General features: G+C 50.9%; 1 long non-coding RNA gene across 2 annotated transcripts in view; it reads right to left on the bottom strand.

The window, feature by feature from the left end:
* Nucleotides 1-389: 389 nt before the first annotated feature.
* LOC129707151 (uncharacterized) overlaps nucleotides 390-21,322 on the bottom strand; it is a 24,505-nt gene continuing 3,572 nt past the window's right edge. Inside the window, exons 1-3 of one of the 2 annotated variants that reach the window (XR_008725152.1) lie at nucleotides 13,257-13,516; nucleotides 6,484-6,626; nucleotides 390-451 (exon numbers count right to left, since the gene is read on the bottom strand). This is a non-coding gene — a long non-coding RNA (uncharacterized LOC129707151). Of the gene's footprint in view, nucleotides 452-6,483; nucleotides 6,627-13,256; nucleotides 13,517-21,322 lie in introns of those variants that run through there. The other variant, XR_008725153.1, reaches the window with a different exon arrangement.

Here is a 21,322-nt window from a genome sequence, read left to right as displayed (position 1 = left end):
GGGGTCGGGGTGTGGGGACGGTGTTGGGTGGGGGGCGTGAGGGGTGGGGGGTTTAGTGAGGGTGCGGGGAGTAGTGAGGGGGAGGGGGAGGGTGACGGGGGGGTAGGGGTGAGGGCGGGGGGGTGAGGGTGGGGGCGGTAGGGGTGAGGAAGGGATGGGGGAGGGTTTGAGGTGGTGCAGGCAGGGGAGGAGTGTGGGTGTGGGGGTGAGGGTGGGCCTTCCTCACCTGGGAAGCACAGCTCTGGGATCCCACACAGGTCAACCCCCTTGCGTGTGGCCATTGCCTCGCTGGGCGGCTGGGCGTTGCCGTGGCAAAGTCCCGGTGGGGCGCTGCTCTCCTCCGGCCGGTCCATGCCCCGACTGCGGGCCTGATGAAACGGCGGGGCTCTGCGTGGACGGACAACAGCTCCGAGAGAGACGGTGTCGGCATCATCACGTTCTGCTGCAGATCCTGCCAAGGAGGGACAGCACAGACTTTGCCATTCGGGCCCCCACTCGTCAATATATCCTCATCTAAACCTGTCCTATGGTTGGTGCCAAATTACTTCTAAACCTCTCGTTATACATATACCTGTCCAAATGTTGCAGTCGTAGAGCACGGAATTAGGCCTGCCCATGCTGACCAACATGTCCCATCTACATTCATTCCACCCGCCACATTTGGCCCACGTCCCTCTGAACCGTTCCTATCCTTATACCTGTCCCAATGTCTTGTGGCGCCACCTGCTGGTTATGCCACTTACTGAGCGAACCCTCGGCACTAGGGCTGGCAGGGTCATGTGACTGTGTTTGGCGGGAAGAAGGCGTTCCAAGGTTGAGGTGTGTGCTCTAGTAGGTTAGCTGGAACACTGAGAGAAATAGAATAGAAATAGAATAGAAAGAGAAATGAGAGTATAGAAGTTGGGATGTAATGTTAAAATTGTACAAGGCATTGGTGAGGCCAATTCTGGAGTATGGGGTACAATTTTGGTCGCCTAATTTCTAGGAAGGATGTCAACACAATAGAGAGGAGTACAGAGCGAGATTTACTAGAAAATTTTTTTGGGCCGCCTGGGTTTCAGACAACTACCGTTACAGAGAAAGTTTTTTGAACAAAGTTACGGGCTTTATTCTTTGGAGCGCAGAAGGTTAAGGGGGACTTGATAGAGGTCTTTAAAAATGATGAGAGGGATAGACAGAGTTGACGTGGAAAAGCTTTTCCCACTGAGAGTAGGGAAGATTCAAACAAGAGGGGGCATGATATGAGAATTAAGGGACAGAAGTTTAGGGGTAACATGAGGGGGAACTTCTTTACTCAGAGAGTGGTAGCTGTGTGGAATGAGCTTCCAGTGAAGGTGGAGGAGGCAGGTTCGTTTTTATCATTTAAAAATAAATTGGATAGTTATATGGATGAGAAGGGAATGGAGGGTTATGGTATGAGTGCAGGGATATGGGACTAGGGGAGATTATGTGTTCGGCACGGACTAGAAGGGTCGAGATGGCCTGTTTCCGTGCTGTAATTGTTATCTGGTTATATGTTATATGGTTATAACCTCACCAGACACGTGTTTATGTGTTGTTCACCACGTTATTTACTGTAAAGATCACCGCTTGATTTCACAACAACACGTGTCTCGTTATAGTGGTGACCACGACGATCCAAAACGGTTATTTTGGATTTGCATAATGGATGCAGCCAATGATCTACCCCAGCAACACAAAATCACCATCGATCCGGCCCAGCAGAACGTTGTCTCTGTTAATCTGCCGTGTTCTGGACATCGCAGCCCCGTGTGGTTGCAGCAGCCGAGGCCCAGTTCCACATTCGCCGCATCACGGACTGATGGACACTAAGATTTATTATGTTGTCGGCGCTGGAATCTGGATCTGGATTCTGGACGGTCGTCTGGTACCTTACCTACGCACGCTGCCGGGCTGAAGACAAGTAACGGGGCCTCAAAGTGCTCCTCACTGCTTATCTTTGGGCTCAGCCCCGCTCGTTGCCACATGCGACAGCGAGGATCATGCTGATGGGCGGGTCGTCTCCGGCGATCGCAAGCCGTGTTGCTCAGGAGTGAAATGCTCATCTTTGATGGACGGTGGAAAAGCTCCCTACGTGCTCCTATTTGAACACGACTCTTTCATGAGCAGATGCCGAATGACATCCGCCTGCTCCTCGCGGGTGAGAATTTTGATGACCCCCTGCAGCTAGTGGAGCCTTTGGAATGCCCAGCGACCAGGCCCTGTATCCACTCGCTCGGTCGATCGAAGTGCCGCCCTGCTGCTTGGACAGCTACAGCTCATCCTGGATTTTGTGTTCATTTATTTGGACGACATCCTTGTTGCCAGTGGCTCTCGCCTGGAGGCACTGTGCACACCTCCAGTTGCTCTGCCTGCAGCTCAGCGAGCACGGCCTGGCCATCAATCTGGACAAATGTTGGTTCGGCCTCAGTTCCATCGATTTCCTTGGTCATCGTGTGACTCAGCATGCTGTGGTCCCGCTCCTGGACAAGGTGGAGGCTATTCGCCGGTTCCCACGGCCTTCCACGGTGCGTGGTGTGGGGCTCCAGGAGTTCCTAGGGTATGGTGACTTTCATACCATAGGGTCGTCCCCATGGCGGCTCACGGATCATGCGATTCCATTGTTTCAGTTACTGACGGCCGGCCAGCAGCTAGGGAACGGATGGAGTTGGAGGGCGTTGGCGTTGGGGTGGGGCAGATGATGGAGGCGTTATGGTCCATCTGTGAGGCTGATGGACCCGATGACTGCCTCGCGGAACTCTGCTGGAAGGGTGTGAGGTGCTTGCTGGAGCAGTTATGATATGGACACTGCGGCGGCTCCTGGCCTTTTTCAGCCGGCCAGCTGAACCAGCCTGAACTCAGCCCGAGCGAGAAGTACAGGGCCTTTGACGGGGGGGAGCCGTTGCCTGGTGGTGAGGACACTTTCGCTATTTCCTGGAGAGCCGGGATTTTACTGCCTTTACCGATCAAAAGCCCCTCTTGCTTTCCCCGGTCCTCTTGGCAGCAGCATCAATTGGCGTGTGTCTGGGAGTTCACTACCAGCATTCGCCACATTGAGGACAAGAGTAACCGGGTGTTGCCCCGCCATCGGTGCCGTCCTTTATGTGGCCCCAGGGATCAACTATTCCACGTAGGTGGCTGCTCTGCTATTTCCCGCGGATGTGCCATTTGGTCCTCCTGGTACCTGGGTCCTGTGCGATGTGTCCACAGCCACGACCCATCGTCCCTGCTGCCGAGTGCTGTCGGGTGTTCGATGTCATCCACGGGTTGGCCATCCTTCCATCTGGGGAGCCGATTGTGTTGGTGGCGGCACGGCTCACGTGGCATGGCATGGCTGCGCTATAAGAGTATAGAAGCTGGGATGTAATGTTAAAATTGTACAAGGCATTGGTGAGACCAAATCTGGAAGTATGGGGTGGTACAATATTTGGGTCGCCCAATTATAGGAAGGATGTCAACAACCATGGAAGAGAGTACAGATGCCTCCACCGGAGATTTACTAGAATGTTGCTGGGTTTCAACAACTAAGTTACAGAGATAGGTTGAATAAGTTAGGTCTTTATTCTCTGGAGCGCAGAAGGATAAGGGGGGGACTGATAGAGGTCTTTAAAATGATGAGAGGGATAGACAGAGGTGATGTGGACAAGCTTTTCCCTTTGAGAATAGGGAAGATTCAAACAAGAGGACATGACTTCAGAATTAAGGGACAGAAGTTTAAGGGGTAACATGAGGGGGAACGTCTTTACTCAGAGAGTGGTAGCAGTGTGGAATGAGCTTCCAGTGGAAGTGGTGGAGGCAGGTTCATTGGTATCATTTAAAAATAAATTGGATAGGCATATGGATGAGCAAGGGCAAGGAGGGTTATGGTATGAGTGCAGGCAGGTGGGGACTATAAGGGAAAACAAAATTTGTTCGACACGGACCTTGTAGGGCCAGAGGATGGCCTGTTTCCGGCTGTAAATATGTTTAAGCATGATTATATGGTTATATGGCCAGAAGTCTAAGTGGGTCATGGGCCTGGGCGTGACATTCCGTGCCAGACGTTTAAGATTCAGCGTCACGTCCAGGCGCCCGTACAGGATTTTGCCGTGCCTCACCGGCGGTTCGATCACATTCATGTGGATATCGTGGGTCCGCTGCCCCCGTCACTCATCTCCTAACTGTGATGGATCGTTTCACGCGGTGGCCAGAGGCTGTCCCGTTGGCTGATACCTCTGCTGTGACGTGTGCTCGTGCCCACGCTGCCCACTAGATCGCCCATTTTGGTGTGCCAGTGGACATTTCGTCAGCCTGGGGGGGCTCAGTTCACCTGTGAGTTGTGGTCGGCGATTGCCCAACTGTTGGGGGTTCATACAATGGCCTATCATCCGTAGTCCAATGGTTTGGTGGAGCCGTTTCACCGTCATCTCAAGGTCGCTCTGAAGGCACGGTTCACGGGCCCCAGAGTGGATGGACGAGTTACCATGGGTTTTGCTGGGGATTCGGACTGTCCTCAAGGAGGACTTGGCTTCTTCCTATGCGGAGTTGGCGTGTGGTTCTCCGCTTACAGTTCCGGGGGATTTGGTTCTGGCGGCTCGTGGTCTGCAGGAGCCGCTCTCGACTGTGTTGGTTCATTTGCGGGAGAAGGTGAGCGCACAACGCTCCTGTTCCGGCATCTCCCACATTCCGCCTGCTCTCCAGGATTGTCTGTACGTGTTCCTGTGTCGTGACGCTCACAGGTCACAGGTCGCCACTGCAGCCGGCCGTACAAGGGGCCTTTCCGGGTGCTGCAGAATGGACTTACAACTTTTGTTTTGGACATGTGGCTCGCCTTAAGCCGGCCCATTTGGGCAATGGGCAGCCAGTGCAGGTGGCCTAGCCTCGTCCGCAGTCCCGGCCGCTCCCGCCTTCGCCTGTACCCGTTGTGTCCCCTGAGGAGGGGGATGTGTGTACAAGGTCCGGCTGCCTCCTTCATCTGCCAGTTCGTTTTCATGCCTCCGGTTCTGAGGGGGGAATTGTGGCGCCCCCTGGTGGTTAGGCCACTTACTGAGCGAACCCTCGGCACTAGCGCTGGGAGGATCATGTGACTGTGTTTGGCGGGAAGAAGACGTCACGGAGTTGAGGGCTGTGGTAATTAGTCAGAATTCTGGGAGAACCCGCACCAGATGTGTGTCTGCTGTTCACTGTATTACTATATAAAGATCACTTTTGATTCACAACGCGTGGCTCGCTACTCTTTTAAATGTTGTTCTAGTCCCTGCCCCAACTCCCCTCCAGGCAGCTCGTTCCATACACCCAGGTGGGAGGGGGAGGTCACCCTCGGTGAGAAAACGTTTGCCCCTTCAGGTTCCTATTAAATCTTTCTGGGGGGGAGGGGGGAGGGGGAGGATGAGGGGGAGGGGAGGATGGGGGGGGTGGGGGAGGATGAGGGGGGAGGGGGAGGATGGGGGGGAGAGGGGGGGAAGGGATGGGGGGGGAAGGGGAGGATGAGGGGAGGGGGAGGATGAGGGGGAGGGGGAGGATGAGGGGGAGAGGGGGAGGATGGGGGGAAGGGGAGGATGAGGGGGAGGAGGGGGAGGATGGGGGGATGAGGGGGGGATGAGGGGGATGGGGGGGAGGATGAGGGGGAGGGGGAGGATGAGGGGAAGGGGGAGGGGAGGATGAGGGGGAGGGGAGGATGAGGGGGGGGAGGGGGAGGAGGGAGGGGGAGGGGGAGGGGGGAGAGGGGGAGGATGAGGGGGGAGGGGGAGATGGGAGGGGGGAGGGAGGGGGAGGAGGGGGAGAGGGGGGAGGGGGAGGATGAGGGGGAGGGGGGAGGGGGAGGATGAGGGGGAGGGGGAGGATGGGGAGGATGAGGGGGAGGATGAGGGGGGGGGGAGGATGAGGGGGAGGGGGAGGATGAGGGGGGGGAGGGGATGAGGGGAGGGAAGGGGAGGAGGGGGGAGGGATGGAGGAGGATGAGGGGGAGGGGGAGGATGGGGGGATGAGGGGATGGGGAGGGGGATGAGGGGGAGGGGGGGAGGGGGAGGATGGGGGGGAGGGGGAGGATGAGGGGGGAAGGGGGGGAGGAGAGGGGAGAGGGGGTAGGGAGGATGGGGGGAGGAGGGGATGAGGGGGAGGGGGAGGGGGGGGGGGGAGGGGGAGGATGGGGGGGGGGGAGGATGAGGGGGAGGGGGAGGGGAGGAGGGGGGGGGGGAGGAGAGGGGGAGGGGGAGGATGAGGGGGGATGGGGGGGAGGATGAGGGGGAGGGGGAGGGGGAGGGGTGAGGAGGAGGGGGAGGGGGAGGGGGAGGGGGGGGGGGAGGGGGAGGGGGAGGGGGGGGGGGAGGGGGAGGGGGAGGGGGAGGGGGGGGGGGGGGGGGAAAAGAGGGGGGGGGAGGGGAGGGGGGGGGGGGGGGGGGAGGGGGGGGAGGGGAGGATGGGGGGAGGGGGAGGATGAGGGGGAGGATGGGGAGGGGAGGATGCCAGGCGGGGGGAGGGGGAGGATGGGGGGAGTCACTTTACCTTCAGCAGCATCTCCAGACGGGTGGGCCCCAGCCCAGCCACCACGCACAGGTCCAGCAGCCGGTGACTGTGCCGCTGGGTTTTGCCATCACCCCCCACCAACTCACTCGCCTCTGACATCCTATGGAAGGTCTGGGCAGCAGCTAGCCGGGAGAAAGGCAGCCAGTCAGTTGCCCCGAAACATCCCACCAACACCATGCCGTGCCAAACGTGCCGCCCAGCTCAGAGCTGCCTGTACATCTGGCTCCAGAGCCATTTGATATTGTTGACTGACAACTCCCTCATAGAACACAGTACAACACAGGAACAGGCCCTTCGGCCCATAATGTCCGTGCTGAACATGATGCAAAGACCAGATCATATCTGCCCTGCACATCCATGTGCATACCCACCAGTCTCTGAAACTCCTCTAATGCATCTGCCTCCACCACCACCCCATGGCTGTGCGCTGCAGACCCCCACCACTCTGAGTAAAAGCTTCCCCCTCACATCTCATTGTCCCTGTCCTTTAAAGCTTTGTCCCCCAGTCTTTGACATTTCCACCCTGGGACAAAGGTTCCGATCTATATCTCCCAAAGTCAGGTCTCCTCTTAACCTCTGCGGTTCCTGAGAAACAATCTCAGGCCATCCTGTGGCTGCTACCCTCTAATGCAGGCAGCATTCTGGTAAACCTCTCCAGCCTCTCAAGACCACCAGTCCTCATCTTGTGGCCAATCCCACTGATGCTCCCATCCAACAAACACAATAATACACCTCGTTCTGATGAGGGAACCAAGATCAGCAGTCTGATAAAGGGTCCCAAGCCAAAGGTAACCGGCCCACATTCTCCAGGGATGTTGCCTGATGACCCACATTCTCCAGGGATGTTGCCTGATGCTACCAGGGAACAAAGTCCTAACTCAGTCAGAGTCAGTGGGAGAGTCTAGGACCAGGGGACACAGCTTCAAAGTAAAAGGACGTGACGGAGGTGATGAGGTGGAATTTCTTTAGCCAGAGGTCTATAGGAGCAGAATGAGGCTATTTGGCCCATCAAGTATACTTCGCCATTCAATCATGGCTGATCTATCTCTCCCTCCTTCTCCCCGTTCTCCTGCCTTCTCCAAATAACCCCTGACACCCCTACTAATCGAGAATCCATCTATCTCTGCTTTAAAAATATCCTCTGAGGTGGCCTCCTCGGCCTTCTGTGGCAAAGAATTCCACAGATTCAACACCCTGACTGAAGAAATTCCTCCTCATCTCCTTCCTAAAGGAACGTCCTTTAATTCTGAGGCTATGACCTTTGGTCCTAGACTCTCCCACTAGTGGAAACATCCTCTCACATCCACTCTATCCAAGCCTTTCACTATTCTGTATGTTTCAATGAGGTCCCCCCTCATTCTTCTAAACTCCAGCGAGTACAGGCCCAGTGCCGACAAACTCTCATCATAGGTTAACGTGCTCATTCCTAGGATCATTCTTGTAAACCTCCTCTGGACCCTCCCCAGGGCCAGCACATCCTTCCTCAGATATGGTGTCCAAAATTGCCCACAATGTTCCAAATGCGGCCTGACCAGCGCCTGATAGAGCCTCAACATTACATCCCTGTTTTTCGGCCTTCGGAATGGAAATTTTTTAGCATAGATTTTAATGGCTGGCTCAGTGGTAGAGTGCTCGGCTCATATCCGCAAGGTCGCGAGTTTGCGCCTTGATCCCGGCAGTTACTCGGTCGCGAGTTTGAGTCATCAATGTTGTTTTTTCTTGCAGAATAAATGTCTGTATGAAATGCAGTGTGTTGAATGAATTCCTGAATTTGTAAATGTGCCCGCAGCATTGAATCACCTCTCGCACTCATGTCACCCTAGCGGGGCTACATGCCCTTAGGCGGCCTAGCTAGGTCGCGAGTTTGCGCCTCGATCCTGGCAGCTACTCGGTCGCGAGTTTGAGTCTTCAATGTAGTTTTTTCTTGCAGAATAAATGTTTGTATGAAATGCAGTGTAGGAGAGGTGTACTGACTGTGTGGGCAGAACTTTGGAAGTGATTGCCCACCGGTCTAAAAAGCCGCTGTGTCTCCCTGTCCCTGGGATAGCAGGGGGCGATCAAACAGCACAATACCCCCCTCCCCCTCCAACTCCAGAGGAATCCTCTCCCCGATGGGCCGCTACGGCGACAAGTGGCAGTTTGCCCACAGCCGGAGCTGCGCCACCCCAAGAACAAGACGTACCTTGCACACCATCAGCTTCTGCCCCTACGTGTTCCTCTGGAGTTGGAGCGGGGCTGGGCTGGAGTTGCTGCTGGCTGTGGGTCTCTGGGATCTCCGTGCTTGCAGTGGGCCTGGGGGTCGGTGTCCTGTTGGTCCTTAACTCAGCGGGCAGGTAGCAGCATATTGTCAATTATTAACCCTCCCGCGCAATATACCCTCACCTTCTCTTTTATGAAGGGGATTTAGTTCCCCTTTCTTCGAGGACCGACCGGAGGTTCCACTGTCACCTCTGCGGGCCGCCCTCGGTGAACGTCCTGTCTCCCTGTCCCTGGGATAGTAGGGGGCGATCAAACAGCACAATACCCCCTCCCCCTCCAACTCCAGAGGAATCCGCTCCCCGATGGGCCGCTACGGCGACAAGTAGCAGTTCGCCCACAGCCCGAGCTGCGCGACCCCAAGAACAAGACGTCCCTTGCACACCATCAGCTTCTGCCCATACGGGGAGCGTGTTCCTCTGGAGTTGGAACGGGGCTGGGCTGGAGTTGCTGATCTGGGATCTCTGTGCTTGCAGTGGGCCTGGGGGTCGGTGTCCCGATGAGGGGGCGCAGCTCGGGGAACAGCTTCTGGTGGTCCTGACGTCTCCGGCCAGTTTGCAGTTTTCCTCTGGAGTTGGAACGGGGCTGGAGTTGCTGCTGGCTGTGGGTCTCTGGGATCTCCGTGCTTGCAGTGGGCCTGGGGGTCGGTATCCCGTTGGTCCTGACGTCTCCGGTGACTGGCACTGTGCTGCTAGCATCGCCGACGTGAAGACAGTGCAAAGCCCCCGCGCCGGTGCAATGAGCGGGGAGCTGGAGAGGGGAGGGAAGGGGTCACACACATGGCCGGGAAGCAGAGGGGTGTAGGTGGGGTGAAACTGAAGGGAGCTTGACTTGAGAATTAAGGGACTGAAGTTTAGGGGTAACATGAGGGGGAACTTCTTTACTCAGAGAGTGGTAGCTGTGTGGAATGAGCTTCCAGTGAAGGTGGTGGAGGCAGGTTCGTTTTTATCATTTAAAAATAAATTGGATAGTTATATGGATGGGAAGGGAATGGAGGGTTATGGTCTGAGCGCAGGTATATGGGACTAGGGGAGATTATGTGTTCGGCACGGACTAGAAGGGTCGAGATGGCCTGTTTCCGTGCTGTAATTGTTATATGGTTATATGGAGCGACAATCTGATGCTGCCTGCACGCTGAGTTAAAAAGTTCCCACGCAAGACTCACGATACACTGTGTATCGTGAGTCTACCGTGGGAACTTTTTAACTCAGAGGGCAGGTAGCAGCATATTGTCAATTATTAACCCTCCCGCGCAATATACCCTCACCTTCTCTTTTATGAATGGGGATTTAGTTCCCCTTTCTTCCAGGACCGACCGGAGGTTCCGCTGTCACCTCTGTGGGCCGCCCTCGGTGAACGTTTTCAAGGACCTTTCTCAAGGACCCAAAAAATGTCCGCTCTTCGGAGGTTTTCGTTATTTGGATCTTCGGATAAAAGGTTGTGCACCTGTACCAACTCAACTTGCAGATTGACTTTTTGGGAATCCTGCACCAGCACTGCAAAGTCTCTCCCAATGAGCAGAGGGTGGTGAATCTGTGGAATTATTTGCCATAGACGGCTGTGGAGGCCATATCAGTGGGTATGTTTAAAGCAGAGATTGACAAGTTATTGATTAGTAAGGTTGTCAGGGGTAGGAAGGAACTGCAGATGCTGGTTTAAACTGAAGATAGACACAAGATGCTGGAGTAATTCACCAAGTCAGACAGCATCTCTGGAGAGAAGGAATGGGTGACAGACTGAAGAAGGGTTTTGGGGTGGGAGACTGCAACCTTCACGTGGTCCACCCTGTTTCGACTAATGCAATCAACCCGACGTGCACAATCAAACAAGATCAAATAGAACAAGCTGACCTCAACGTTAGGCTGTGTATGCCATACGCAAGAAGAAGAAGAATGGTCTCGACCCGAAACATCACCCATTCCTTCTCTCCAGAGGTGCTGCCTGATTTACTCCAGCATTTTGTGTCTATCAAGGGTGTCAGGGGCTATGGGGAGAAGGCAGGAGGATGGGGTTGAGAGGGAAAAATAGATGGAAAGGTGGAGCAGACTCTGCCTCCATTTCTTATGATCTTGCTCTGGCACTTTGTGTTTCTTCTCAACCAAAATACAAAAGCTTTTCACTGTAGCTCAGTACATGTGACAATAATAATATAAACAGGGCTAGACGTTCCCCGGCTGGGTCTGTGCAGCTCACTAACCTGTTCCACCAGGGGTCCAATGTCTACCATCCACGGTGAAGTGAGATGCCATGCTGCACTCCAGCTTGAGGCCAGTGAGAGGAGATGATGGAGATCCCAGTGATAAATGTCCAGCCCCCACCCAACTGAGTGAGACCCTTTGTCCCCTCCCCTGGAGCTGGGCTGCTAGAATAGTCACTGAGGCAAATCTCAGGAAGCCCTCGTTACAGCAGCATGGTGGGGGGAACAGTTAGTAGCGGCTCTGGGGACAGGGGACACGGCGTGGAGAAACAAAACCAAAGCTTGCAGACACCGTCAACGATCAACAAGGGGAAATGACGCAGGAAACAGGAAGCAGAGCTTATGTGAAGTGGGCAAATGTGTCTCACACTCAACAGCACCGCCTTTGACTAGCGCCAGGGAGATGGCGAGACATCGGCAAGCGATGGGAGCTGATGAGGAGAGACCTGTGGTCACCACCGAGGTCTGGCCTTGTACCTGGAGTCATGAACTGTTGCCTCCCCTCCCCATCAACATCTACATCACGCTGCCTCGGGAAAGGAACCAACATCATCATGGACCCTCACATCCAGCACATTCACTCTTCCCCCCTCTCCCCGCCATCAGGCAGAAGATACAAAGGCTTGTCAGCCCGTACCACGTGATTCATGAACAGCTCCCAACCCGCTGGTATCACAATACTGAACGGCCCCCGCCCTCCCTCAAGCTGCCATGTATTTCATATTCATAGCAGCAGAAATAGGTCGTTCAATCATGGCCAATCTTTCTTTCCCTCACAACCCCATTCACCTGCCTTCTCCTCATAACTCCTGACACTCTTACTAGTCAAGAATCTGTCAATCTCCACCTTAAAAATATCCATTGACAGCCTCCACAGCAATGAATTCCATAGATTCACCACCTTCTGACTAAAGAAATTCCTCCTCATCTCCTTTCTAAATGTACGTCCATTTATTCTGAGGCGGTGCCGTCTGGTCCTAGACAATCCCACTAATGGAAACATCCTCTCCACATCCACTCTACCCAAGCCTTTCACTATTCGGTAAGTTTCAATGAAACTTCATCATCCTAAACTCCAGTGTGTACAAGACCAGTGCCGGCACACGCTCATCATATGGTAAAGCAATTATTCCTGGGATCATTCTTGTGTAGTCCCGATCTTCCAACCTATCCCATTGCAGGATGTCTAGAGATCGTGAATAGATGACATATTGAGTGTCCCGACCCGAAATGTCACCTATCCGTGTTCTCGAGATGTTGCCTGACCCGCTGAGTTACTTCAGCACTCTGTGTCTGTTTTTAGACAAGATTGTACAAGGTGATGGGGTCTCATGCCTCGTTTGTTGTAACGTGTTTGTTGTAGACTTTGCGGTAATCATTCAATTTGTAAACCTGCCTCTGTGCCCTTCACTGTGTGGCCCCTACACTGTGTGGCCCCTACACTGTGTGGCCCCTACACTGTGTGGCCCCTACACTGTGTGGCCCCTACACTGTGTGGCCCCTACACTGTGTGGCCCCTACACTGTGTGGCCCCTACACTGTGTGGCCCCTACACTATGTGGCCCCTACACTGTGCCCGTTTCCCAACCCACTCCGCTAGCTCACATCTCAGAGCGTCAGGGCTCACATGATGCGGCCCCAACTAAACCACCATCTATCCGCATACAACACTCAATCACATTTCTTAGAAGAGGGAGCAGTACAGCACAGGAACATGCCCTTTGGCCCACAATGTCCATGCACAACTTGAAGCCACGTTAAACTAATCTCCTCTGCCTGAACCTGCTCCATATCCCTGTGCCTATCTAAAAGCCTCTCAAACACCACTATCTCTCTGCCACCGCCACCACCCACGGCAGCACGTTCCAGCTTGCCCCCACACATCTACTTTAGACCTTGCCCCTCTCACCTATGCGCTCTAGTGTATGATATTTCAAATTCTGGGGAAAGGGTCCTATAACCATATAACCATATAACCATATAACAATTACAGCACGGAAACAGGCCATCTCGACCCTTCTAGTCCGTGCCGAACACATAATCTCCCCTAGTCCCATATACCTGCGCTCAGACCAATAAAGACGTGTTCAACCTTTCTCTGTAACTTAGTTGCTGAAACCCAGGCAACATTCTAGTAAATCTCCTCTGTACTCTCTCTATTTTGTTGACATCCTTCCTATAATTAGGCGACCAAAATTGTACACCATACTCCAGAATTGGCCTCACCAATGCCTTGTACAATTTTAACATTACATCCCAACTATGTCCACCCTATATATGTTTCTCTTATTTTACGTACTTTTATCAGGTCTCCCTCAGCCTCCGGCGCTCCACGTTCCTCTACCTTCCGCCTGTTGCTAATGCCCGCTGACCTCCTCTGCACCCTCACAAAAGCCTCCACATCCTTCCTATAATGGAGCAACCAGAACTGCAGCGTACTTCCTCAAAGATCCTGAAATAGAAGTTTTAATTAACCCGTGAGAGACAAGTTCCCTTAACGCAGATGCTGGGATCTTGAGCAAAACACTCAGTCACGGCTGATCTATCTCTCCCTCTCAACCCCATTCTCCTGCCTTACCCCCAAAATCTTTGGCATCCTTACTAATCAATAAAATAGAATAGAATAGAATGCAATTTATTGTCATTCAAACCTAGGTTTGAACGAAATCTCATTTCTACAGTTGTTTACATTACAAAACAATCCAAGACCCACACTTAACACAGTTTACATAAACATCCATCACAGTGAGTCTCCAACATCTCCTCACTGTGATGGAAGGCAAAGTCTTTATCTCTTCCCTTTGTTCCTTCTCCCGTGGTCCAGCAGTCCAACTGCAGTGTCGAAGCGAACTGGGGCTCCGATGTTAAAGCCCCCGCCGGGCGATGTTAGGCCCCGGCTCCATGTCCTTAAACCCGCGATTCCAGCGGGAGAAGTCGCCGTTGCGGAGCTTGGAAAAGCGGTCTCCCGCCAGGGACTTGGAGCTCCCGATGTTCCCGTCCACTGGGTCTGCGGCCGGTGCCTCCGAACTCCAAAAGTCGGGTCGCAGCCGCACGCCACCACAGCTCTTCCCGCTCCGAAGTTGGCCAGCTCCGCGATGTCAGTTCCGCAGGCTCTACAACTGGAGCCATCGGGTTAGTCCCGGCCGGAGGTTGCCGCCGGCTCCACGATGTTAGGCCCAATGACATCCGAGACCCGACAGGGAATAGTCGGGTCCCCACACAGGGAAGAGATTAACGGTTTCCCCCACAGCCCCCCCCCCCCCCCCCCCCCCCCCACCACATATACAATAACCTGTCAATCTCTGCTTTAAAACTACCCAATAACTTGGCCTCCATTGCTGTCCGTGGCAATGAATCCCACAGATTCACCATCCTCTGATAAAGAAATTCCTCCCCGTCTCCTTTCTAAAGGTACATCCTTTTATTCTGAGGTTGTGCCCTCTGGTCCTAGACTCTCTCACTAGTGGAAACATCATCTCCATATCCACTCTATCCAGGCCAGTGCACAGTTTAGTTTATTGTCACATGTACAAAGATACATGATAAGGGAATAACGTTTAGTGCAAGGTAAAGCCAGCAAGGTCAAGGTTTATTCATTTACTTTTTACCAAAAAATAATTTTAATTGACTATTTACCAAAAATACACACACAAATATAAACAAACTCACCACCATAATACAAAATGTTATAGAAACATATACAATTATAAAGGGACTGGACAAGCTAGATGCAGGAAAAATGTTCCCAATGTTGGACGTGTCCAGAACCAGGGGCCACAGTCTTAGAATAAAGGGGAGGTCATTTAAGACTGAGGTGAGAAAAAACTTTTTCACCCAGAGAGTTGTGAATTTATGGAATTCCCTGCCACAGAGGGCAGTGGAGGCCAAGTCACTGGATGGATTTAAGAGAGAGTTAGATAGAGCTCTAGGGGCTAGTGGAGTCAAGGGATATGGGGAGAAGGCAGGCACGGGTTATTGATAGGGGACGATCAGCCATGATCACAATGAATGGCGGTGCTGGCTCGAAGGGTCGAATGGCCTCCTCCTGCACCTATTTTCTGTGTTTCTAAAATAAACAAATATTCTTAAAAATTTAATAACTATTTCCCCGTCCTTATTGAGGATGACTTCCACCGCACGCTGAGCCCAGCGGTCCCGGAAATCCCCCAGGGTGCCCGTGGACAGCGTGTAGTCCCTCTCAAGTACCACCCGGGCACGGACGTAACCCCGGAAAAGGGGCGGGCAGCCGGCTCGGGCAGAGCCCTCTTCCGCCTGGCGCCGTGACTCGCGGATGGCCAGCTTGGCCAGGCCCAGGAGCAACCCAACCAGGACATCTTCAGCCCTACCCTCTCCCCTACGCACAGGGTGTCCAAAGATGAGGATGGTGGGTGTGGAGTGCAGCCAGAAGGCTGGAGCAGCCCCTTTAGATATTGGAACAGGGGCTGCAGCCTCACACACTCCATGTACACGTGGAACACAGACTCGTCCAGCCCGCAACAGTGGCAGGTGGCTGGCGAGTCTGTGAACCGCGAGAGAAACAGGTTGCAGGGGACTCCTCGGTGCAGTACCCTCCCCCCCAGCGAGGGACCGTCAAGAGTGAGGGACAGTCGCGAGTGAGGGGGCCAAGTTTTATTGCTCAATATTTCTTTGATATTATTGACTGAAAAATGTCTTCATATATACGGCAGAATAAAATTCCCAGACTAAGTAAAACATACTTTCAGAACTCAAAAAAAGACGGTGGTTTGGCACTGCCGAACCTTCGATTCTACTATTGGGCAGTTGATGCTCGCTTTTTATCCTTTTGGACAAAACATTTAGAAGATACCCAATGCCCAGGATGGATAAATCTTGAACGTGATTCTATGCAAGGGCTATCATTGGCTTCTATTCTAGGTGCCTCGTTACCTTTTACAATTACGAGATTGAATAAATATACGATTAACCCAATAATAAGACACACTCTGAATATGGTTTCAATTTCGTAAGTTTTTTGGATTGAATGATTTTATTTTATTGAGTCCTATCATATCTAATTTTTTCTTCCAACCTTCTAGTACTGATCAAGCCTTTCTGTTATGGAAGAGGAAGGGATTAGTAGCTATTCGTGATTTGTTTTCGGATGGTTGTTTTATCTTTTGAACAACTCTCCAATAAATATAATTTACCTAACTCACATTTCTTTAGATATTTACAAATTAGACATTTTTTGAGGGCTACACTACCCTCTTTTCCGCTACCAAATCAAACCGAAATCTTGGAAAACTTTTTACATTTGAACCCTTATCAGAAAGGTTTAATAACGACTATTTATGTTGATTTTGAAATTACAAATAGATACATTTTATAAAATTAAGAATGACTGGGAAAGTGAACTTCAAATTTCTCTACCTATAGAGAAATGGGAGAGGATTCTTCAATTAGTCAATACTTCCTCAATGTGTGCAAGACTTGCTCTGATACAATTCAGGGTGGTTCACAGAGTTCATATGTCAAAAGATGTTAGCTCGTTTTTATGGTGATATGCCTCCTCAAATCTTTCAGGCAATTCATTTTCCAGATCATTTTCGATCACTGACGTAAAAAATATTTTGTCCTCCAAACGATTTTCTATCAATCATCTCATTCTGTGAAACCTCCTGCCATTCTGATCAGTTTCTTTATTTGCTCTGTCAAGACACTTCCTGATATAAAATGCCTCAAATAAACTTCCTATTAACTATCTCTGCACTTCTGCAGCCATTTTTGAAAACCAGAATTAAATATATACAACATCAACAACTAAGTTACAGAGATAGGTTGAATAAGTTAGGTCTTTATTCTCTGGAGCGCAGAAGGTTAATGGGGGACTTGATAGAGGTCTTTAAAATGATGAGAGGGATAGACAGAGTTGATGTGGACAAGCTTTTCCTTTTGAGAATAGGGAAGATTCAAACAAGAGGACATGACTTCAGAATTAAGGGACAGATGTTTAGGGGTAATATGAGGGGGAACTTCTTTACTCAGAGAGTGGTAGCGGTGTGGAATGAGCTTCCAGTGGAAGTGGTGGAGGCAGGTTCATTGGTATAATTTAAAAATAAATTGGATAGGCATATGGATGAGAAGGGAATGGAGGGTTATGGTATGAGTGCAGGCAGGCGGGACTAAGGGGAAAAAAAGTTGTTTGGCACGGACTTGTAGGGCCGAGATGGCCTGTTTCCGTGCTGTAATTGTTATATGGTTATATGGTTATATGGTTATTATATAAATTCTACCTGTGACAGATATAACTCTGAAGTGGCCTCACTGACGTATGTTTTTGTCTTGCCCTACTTTGGAAAAATATTGTAAATAAATTTTTGATACTATTTCTGTAGTTTTTACAACCTCATCCTATTACTGCAATTTCTGGGCTACCAATGTTAGATTATATTCATCTGCCCCGTTCCGCCCATCGGCTGATTGCTTTTACCACATTAATCGCCAGAAGATCTATTTTATTTAAATGGAAAGAATCTAATCCTCCGACCACACTCCATTGATACTCTGAAATGATATCATGTTTAAATTTAGAAAAAATGAGGAGTGACATTGTTGAACCCTTGGTTAAATTTTGATAAGACTTGGGGAAGCTTTATACAACATTTTCACACGATATAAATTGTCCCCTCGACAACTGTTATAATAATTATTTTACCTTTATACGGTGGAACGGACGACGACAAACAAGGACTTAAATTGTTGAAACTCTTTGTAGCCCAGATTCAGTTTTGCTTTTTTTTAGTTTAGGGGGTTTTGTTTTACTATTTTTTTCTCTTTTTTTCCTTTTTTTTTCTTTTTATCTTTTGTTTTTATATGTACAAGTTCTCTTTTAAACACTTAACTATATTTACATAGAGACCGGGAGGTCTATATCCAATGTGTATTTTGACACTGGACTGATATTTAGGTTATACATGTTATTAATGTAACCCTGATCCCTATGTTCCATATCACTGTGTTATGTTTGTCATTATTGCTTTTTTTGTTGTTGTTTTGTTTTAGTTTTTGAAAAAAATTAATAAAAAGATTTTAAAAGAAAGAAAGTGTGGGGGCGTGGAGAGGGAGGGGAGTGGTGAGGGAGGGGAGTGGAGTGGAGAGGGAGGGGAGTGGAGAGGGAGGGGAGTGGAGAGGGAGGGGGTGGAGTGGAGAGGAGGGGAGTGGAGAGGGAGGGGAGTGGAGTGGAGAGGGAGGGGAGTGGAGAGGGAGGGGAGTGGAGTGGAGAGGGAGGGGAGTGGAGAGGGAGGGGCGTGGAGAGGGAGGGGAGTGGAGAGGGAGGGGAGAGGGAGGGGAGTGGAGAGGGAGGGGCGTGGAGATTGATGGGGAGGACCTGGCAGTGGGGGTGTCTGCTGTCACGTGTGGTGGCAGGCCTGGTTCACAGACGCTAGCAGAAGAGAGGCTGTCGGATTAACTTTATGTAATGCCTTTGGTGCCAGAAACATGGCGACTCTGTGCACTGCCCAGGTGAGGTCTGCTGTATGCGTTTACAAGGGTGTTTGCAAAAACAAAGCATTTCACTGTACCTAGGTACAGGTGACAATAAAATATGATTGACTCATTGAATAGAGCGACTTACAGCTTGGATGGAGAAACAAAGAATACTATAGTACATCAGCAAATAGACTAACATGGCATTACTCCAGCCCAAACTCAACAAACCTGACCCCTGATCAGTTTTAATCCTGCATGCAGTATCAGTAAGGACAGGTAACAACACTTCATAAGTTCATGACATATGAGCAGAATTAGGCCATTCTCCCCATCAAGTTTATTCCACCATTCAATCATGGCTGGTCGGTCTTTCCCTCTGAACCCCATTCTCCTGCCCTAACTAATTAAGAATATGTTAATAGAAACATAGAAACATAGAAAATAGGTGCAGGAGGAGGCCATTCGGCCCTTCAAGCCTCCACCGCCATTCAATATGATCATGGCTGATCATCCAACTCAGTATCCCGTACCTGACTTCTCTCCATACCCCCTGATCCCTTTAGCCACACGGGCCACATCTAACTCCCTCTTAAATATAGCCAATGAACTGTGTGGCCTCAACTACATTCTGTGGCACAGAGTTCCAGAGATTCACCACTCACTGTGCAAAAAATGTTTTCCTCATCTCAGTCCTAAAAGATTTCCCCCTTATCCTTAAACTGTGACCCCTTGTTCTGGACTTCCCCAACACCGGGAACAATCTTCCTGCATCTAGCCTGTCCAACCCCTTAAGAATTTTGTAAGTTTCTATAAGATCCGCCCTCAATCTTCTAAATTCTAGCGAGTACAAGCCGAGTCTATCCAGTCTTTCTTCATATGAAAGTCCTGACATCCCAGGAATCAGTCTGGTGAACCTTCTCTGTACTCCCTCTATGGCAAGAATGTCCTTCCTCAGATTAGGAGACCAAATCTGTACGCAATACTCCGGGTGTGGTCTCACCAAGACCCTGCACAACTGCATTAGTACCTCCCTTCTCCTATATTCAAATCCTTTTTCTATGAATGGTAACATACCATTCGCTTTCTTCACTGCCTGCTGCACCTGCATGCCTACTTTTAATGACTGGTGTACCATGAAACCCAGGTCTCGTTGCATCTCCCCTTTTCCTAATCGGCCACCATTCAGGTAATAGTCTACTTTCCTGTTTTTGCCACCAAAGTACCTCACATTTATCCACATTATACTGCATCTGCCATGCATTTGCCCACTCACCCAGCCTATCCATGTCACCCTGCAGTCTCCTAGCATCCTCCTCACAGCTAACACTGCCCCCCAGCTTAGTGTCATCCGCAAACTTGGAGATGTTGCATTCAATTCCCTCATCCAAATCATTAATATATATTGTAAATAGCTGGGGTCCCAGCACTGAGCCTTGCGGTACCCCACTAGTCACTGCCTGCCATTGTGAAAAGGACCCGTTTACTCCTACTCTTTGCTTCCTGTCTGCCAGCCAGTTCTCTATCCACATCAATACTGAACCCCGCTTGAAAAATCCCCAATGCCTTCTTCCATGACAGTTCTTTTTTTTGTTGCTTTTTTTAATCAAAATTAATTTATTTAATTATGAACACGATACAAAAACCACAAAACCACAAAACCGTGGTGACATACTCACCATATTACAAAATCACCAAACTATCCAGGCATTAAATTATGAATAACTATGTTACAAATAGCACCAACCGGATGTGGACGTAACTCTGGTAAAGGGACAAGTATCTCCCTCGGGCAATGCCCTCTTCAGCATGGCACCGTGACTCGTGGATGGCCAGCTTGACCAGGCCTAGGAGCAACCCAACCAGGATATCTTCAGCCCTGCCCAGCCCTGCCTACTCCCTAGATCCCATCACCAATACTTCGGTCGCTGACAGCAGAGCCACTCCTCCCCCTCCGGACCCTGGCTACAAGGGTCGCTCTATTGGTCCCTCCATGACAGGTGTCGGTGTTGGTGGTGCCCCGCCAGGCTGTGACCATAGACTGTTACTATACGCCACACACTCACGACCATGTCGCCAGACTCCACTCCAACTACATCTATCAGTGCAGATAGAACAGCAGCTGCTCCATCTCCTCACCAACCGACACTCCTTCCCCCAGAACATTCCCACTGGCACTCTCTCCAAAACCTTGGTGTCATAGTCACACAGCACTGAAACAGGCCCTTCAGCCCAACCTGCCCATGCTGACCAATATGTCACATCTGCACTAGTCCCACCTGCCCACGTTTGGTCCATATCCCTCCAAACCTGTCCTATCCATGTAGCTGTCTAACTGTTTCTAAAACATTAGAATATTCCTTGCCTCAACTACCTCCTCTGGCAGCTTGTTCCATACACCTACCACCCTTTGTGTGAAAAAGTTACCCTTCAGATTCCTATTAAATCTTTTCCCCTTCACCTTAAACCTATGTCCTCTGGTTCTCGATTCACCCACTCTGGGGTAAGTGTGCATCTACTACTTGATCTATTCGTCTCATGATTTTATACACCTCTATGAGATCCACCTGCGCTCCAAGGAATAGAGACCCTGCCTACTCAACCTCTCCCTATAGCTCACACCCTCCAGTACTGGCACCATCCTTGTAAATCTTCTCCGTACCCTTTCCAGCTTGACACCATCTTTCCTATAACTTGACAACATCTTTAGGCTTGATGACCAAAATTGAACACAATATTCTGAATACAGTCTTGTACAACTACACATGACCTCCCAACTTCTATACTTGATACTTCTATATAGAAGTATCAAGTTGTCAGATGTGGCCACCAGACTGTGGCAGGGGCAGGGGCAGGGGTAGGGTAGGGGCAGGGGCAGGGGTAGGGGCAGGGGGCAGGGGGTAGGGGCAGGGGCAGGGG

Source organism: Leucoraja erinacea, chromosome 21 (genome assembly GCF_028641065.1).
Source record: "Leucoraja erinacea ecotype New England chromosome 21, Leri_hhj_1, whole genome shotgun sequence".
Lineage (NCBI taxonomy): Eukaryota > Metazoa > Chordata > Chondrichthyes > Rajiformes > Rajidae > Leucoraja > Leucoraja erinaceus.
The sequence above is the reverse complement of the archived record's forward strand: the minus strand, read 5'-3'. Positions and strand labels throughout refer to the sequence as shown.